Here is a 5,363-nt window from a genome sequence, read left to right as displayed (position 1 = left end):
TTAAAACTTTAAATTTTGAAGTTAATTGAACTTTTAGTGTGATATGAGTGGAGATTATTGTAGTTGTTTTGTGTATCTTATATTATTATTTTTCAGGTTTTTGCACTGAAATGAACTTCGATTCTAACTGTATGTTGAACCCTGCGTTTTTAGTGTGAGAATTGACTCTGTCTTGTTTGAATTTGCTAACTGTTGCTTAGTTGTCGAAGATAAAGCAATTTTTCGTGCATTTTTCAAATCAGTTTCAATTTCTGTCGAAAAAGCCACTGTATTGAAGGTTGTACGACCATTGACCTTTTTGCAGCTTTGGCTTTTCCACTGGAAGTTATGCTCAACGCTCGTGGAGGGGGAATAAGTTTCAGCTTAAGGGCCACAGTTCAAATGAGATGCAATGAAAAGTCATGTAACGGTGCGCGAGCCTCGGTCCTCTGAATGGGTCTGTTGCCATCCAGAGGGACAAATTGAAAAGATTTTCATTATCAGTACTTTTGTTGTAGTTTGTATAGTAATCTAGAATCGATAGAATCAGTAGATATGAAATTAAATAGTTATTGTGTGCGTGAATTTAAGTAAAGTGTAGTAAGTTTCATAACGTCTGAGTTTATTGCGTTTTGAATTATGTGTTCTAAGAAGTAAGTGTAGATATTGTGAAATGGTGAGTGCAAACTCTTGTTGTTTCCATATTATAGCTCAAAATTTAGTACATAGGATGACGAGGCCCGAATTTAGTTGCAGTAAGTTAGCAGGTTCCCAAAATGTATAGATTGAAAATTGAGTATGTCTCCTTGACCTGAATCGGTTGCTGAATAACTTTGTTTTGTTTGAAAATTTGATATGTTACCAGACTTTTATCAATTCGTTCTATATAATTTAGAGTTAAATAAATCTGAAGTTGAATTTTATTAGTATTTTTCTTTGAAGTTCCTGACTCGTAGTTGCCAGTTGCTAAATAGGTGACAATAATTAGATAATGATGATAATCTGTGCATTTGAATGAACAATCTACTTAAAGCTCCCAACCAATCAAGGATTCAAATACTGGTAGATGGATTGATAGCAGTAAACTTTAGCAAATACTATAGAAGAGAAGAAGAAACAACCCCTCCGTTTACATTAGTGGCAGCGGTGGGATTGATAGCAGTAAACTTTAGCAAATATTCTAGAAGGGAAGAAAACCCCCTCCGTTTACATTGGTGCGCAGCGGTGGTATAGACTGCAAGAATGTCTATCACACCACATTTTTTTTATATATTTTATATTTTGGAAGATTAATCAAATAGAGACAAAGATATATTTAGTTACAGAAATGATGTCAGGTGGGTGTAGGGTTAAACATACCTCCACCGATTACATAATGGTGTCATATATGTGGGGTTTGTCTGCAAAAATGACAAACATTCGAATGCCAGAGTAATCAATAGTTTTGTGGATAGATAAGAAGTATTGAGAAAACAGCATGTTTCAAACTTAATAATTTCTTCGTAACACGAGCAGGAACCGTATTAATGTTATCAATGTTATAACATTTTATTGTGATAACTTACTTTTGTGAGTGTGATATGTGAAATATTTTAAGATGAAAAGTGTTAGTTTATGTTATGAAGAAGTTTTGAATCTGAAAATTATTTTGTACTCGAACATATTATGAAGATGAAAATCAGTTATCTGTTGTTGAGCTTAGGAATATTGCCGAGTGAAATTCGATCCAAGACCAAGAACAATATGGAATGAAAATTTGTAATATGAGTTTTTCCGGTGACTGCAAAAGCTGGCTACATTGCACCAGAACGATGGAAATATAGAAGATGTAGAACGCATTGTTAATAGAGAGAAATGAATTTCTGTTCAATTGAAAAACGTTGTAATGTAATTTTTTGTTCAAATGTGATTACCATAGTTCGTCAAGGAAAATGTTATGTGGGATTTTTTTTAAATCATGTTTTGTGATAGAGTCCAAGGAGGTATGAAGTTGATTTTATATCCAGTTGTATTTTGAGAGAAAATGTTATGTGCGAGAGATTGAGATCATTAGATTGATATGGAAGAATGATGAAAAATATGGTATTATTTCCGCCTGTTGAACTGAATACTCATTTTACGGCTGGATCGAGTGGGTTGTAATTTGAGGATTCGGTTTATTCTGAGCAGAAATTATTGGTAAATAAGGTAACATGGATGGATGCGATTTTTTTTACTTAGTGGTACTTAGGTAAGGATAATACAGGCGAGAGGTGACGACGTCGATCTCAGCACTGAGAGGTTTTTGGAATCGGGAATTCCAAGGTGAGATTGAATTCGGGAAATTCAATAAAAGAGATAACACAGTTAGGTGAACTGGTGTTATAAACATGGATCGGGCATCCATAGTTTAGCTGTTTAGAAGTTCTTGATTGTAGACATTTTCGACTATGCGGCTCATAAGAGGCGATAGGGGAATTGGCCATCAATAAGAAGTATCTCATTTCATGGTTAGTCCCTTATTCGACTAAGCTAAGGCTGCGAGTAGATCTGACCTGAATAATTGAAAGAGAGATAGCTTACTCGGAAGTGCATGTTGGTAAGAGAGAGAAACAGTGTAGATGGTGTGGATATCAACAAATGTGTATGAGAGAGAGAATCTGTTAATTGTGTAATAAGAGTGATTAAGATCAACAAGTGTAATTGAGAATGAGTGAGAAAGTAACGAGTTGGAAAAAAAATACTCCTTGGACTGTACGGTAAGAACAATGGAAATTAGAGTGAAACAGTGAATCGTATTTATATTATTTTGTGAACGAGAGTAGAAATGAAACGAAAGAAGGAGAAGAAGAACATGAGAAGGAATATAGAATAAACAGTGGTAGAGACAAACGGAAAATAGTTGAAAACGTAATAGATAATTATTGAATCAATAATGAGTTGGACGTTATGACTACAATATTGAAAGCTACTCTGAAAATGCAAGCTGGCAGGCTATTGTTTTGAATCCATAGACAGAGAGATAGAATAATTGTAATTTATTTCGAAATTAATCGATACGAGATAATGAAATGACAGTTGATAATGACTTAGGAAATTATTTGAAGTTTTAGGAAATATATTATGCGTTCAAATCTATTGTTGTCTTATGTGAAAAGTAAATATTTTGAGTTGAATTAATTTTAAAGGGCCCGGTCATTTCTATTTTGAGCTACAGTGTTAGTGAATTTTTCTGGGTCTGGCACACCCAACTCTCATGTAAGTTGTGAGTTTTGATGAAATGTTGAGTGATAACAATTGAAAAGGTTAGTTCCTGTTGGAAGAAACAGTGATTTTCTTCTGGGATATCACAGCCTGTCAACAAGAGGCTACTGTGTGCAAGAGTGATGGGGCCATTCCATCTATGCCCCACTCCCGATGAATCATTGCTATTGCTGATGTGATGCCCACTGTTCCGGGAGGATGCTGACTTCCTGATGTCGCTGAGTCCAGCGAACAGCTGACTAGCTTCCGACTGCCAGAACTGACCTACAGCTGTATTGCAGTTTGCGCTGATGTCAACCACCTACCACGGGCTGAGATGTCTGGGTACTACCGTCGGGTGCATGGGTGCATCTCTTCGACCACCCCCATTCATATCGAAGGGCTGTTCCAGGTCCCAGCTCCAGTCTTGATGTCGACCACATAATAGTGTCAAGTGTTAGTGTGAAAGCAATTAAGAGTGAATGAAAAGTAGTCTTTTGGTGAATTCGTCTTTTTCAGGGGAGGGGGTAATGTAATAGTGTGAATATTGAGTGGGTATTATTGTAGTTGTTTTTGTGTATCTTATATTATTTTTCAGGTTTTTGAACTGGAATGAACTTTGATTCTAACTGTATGTTGAAACTTGTTGCTCAGTTGTCGAAATTAAAGTAATTTTCGTGCATTTTACAAATGCAGTTTAAATTTCATGTCGAAAAAACCACTGTATTTGAAGGTTGTACAAGCAATGACCTTTTTGCAGCTTTGGCTTTTCCACTGGAGGTTATGCTCAATGCTCGTGGAGGGGGATAAATTTTCAGTGAAAGGCCACAGTTCAAATTGAGACGCAAACGAAAAATCATGTAATGGTGCGCGAGCCTCGGTCCTCTGAATGAGTCTGTTGCCCATCCAGAGGGACAAATTGATAATTTTTTATTATCAGCACTTTTGTTGTAGTTTGTATAGTAATCTAAAATTGATAGAATCAGTAGATAAAATTAAATAGTTAATTGTGTGCATGAATTTAAGTAAAGTGTAGTAGTTTCATAACGTCTGAGTTTATTGAGTTTTGAATTATGTGTTCTCAGAAGTAAAGTGTATATTGTTGAAATGGTGATGCCAAACTCTTGTTGTTTTCATATCATATCTCAAAATTTAGTACATAGAATGACCGATGCCCGAATTTAGTTGCAGTAAGTTAGCAGGTTCCCAAAATGTATAGATTAAAAATTGAGTATGTCTTCTTGGCCTGAATCGGTTGCTGAATAACTTTGTTTTGTTTGAAAATTTGACATGTTACCTGCCTTTTACTGATTTGTTCTATATATTTAGAGTTCAATAAACCTGAAGTTGAATTTTATTAGTATTTTTCTTTGAAGTTCCTGACTCGTAGTTGCTAGTTGCTAAAATAGGTGACAATTAGATAATGATGATAATCTGTGCATTTGAATGAACGAATCTACTTAAAGCTCCCAACCAATCAAGGATTCAAATACTGGTAGATGGATTGATAGCAGTAAACTCTAGAAAATATTATATAATAATTGAAAAAAATCCAGTTATCAGAGATTTCCACTCACAATTTTTCTTCTCTCAACTCGCTGGTCCATCATACAGTCTTTCAACAATGGAATTCATTTCTTTCACAACATACAGTTCGCCAACTGGAAAAATCAATATAATTGAAACAAATATCACAACACAGTAACTATAATAATGAATAATGAACTAGCATAATTGTAATAGTACTACAGAGTGTCTGATAAAGTCACTCCCTATTTTTATACAGCTATAATTTCTTTATTTATGAACCAATTCTGTTAGAACTAAATTTGTTGGATAGAGCACTCTTTGAGGTTGTGTCAACAACCAATTTTCATTTGTTTCAGTTTAAAAATGCCCCCCTCTCTTGACTGTGGAAGAACGAGCAAAAATAGCAGCTTGTTATGAGTTCTGGGGACCTGTGATGCGAGTAAAAAGGTGGTGGAGGGCTGAACGAGGGATCCATGCAACACTGGATGCAAAAACACTGAGATCTTTCTTAAGAATCATTGCAACAGAGTATTGTGAAAGGCCACTTTCACGAGATGCGTGACGCAGAGACTTCTTAGGGCTCCTCATGAACATTTCACGAACTCTGTCAACATCCTCTGCTGTCCTTGACG

The sequence above is a fragment of the Nilaparvata lugens genome, chromosome 9 (assembly GCF_014356525.2).
Source record: "Nilaparvata lugens isolate BPH chromosome 9, ASM1435652v1, whole genome shotgun sequence".
NCBI classification, from domain to species: Eukaryota; Metazoa; Arthropoda; class Insecta; order Hemiptera; family Delphacidae; genus Nilaparvata; species Nilaparvata lugens.
The sequence above is the reverse complement of the archived record's forward strand: the minus strand, read 5'-3'. Positions refer to the sequence as shown.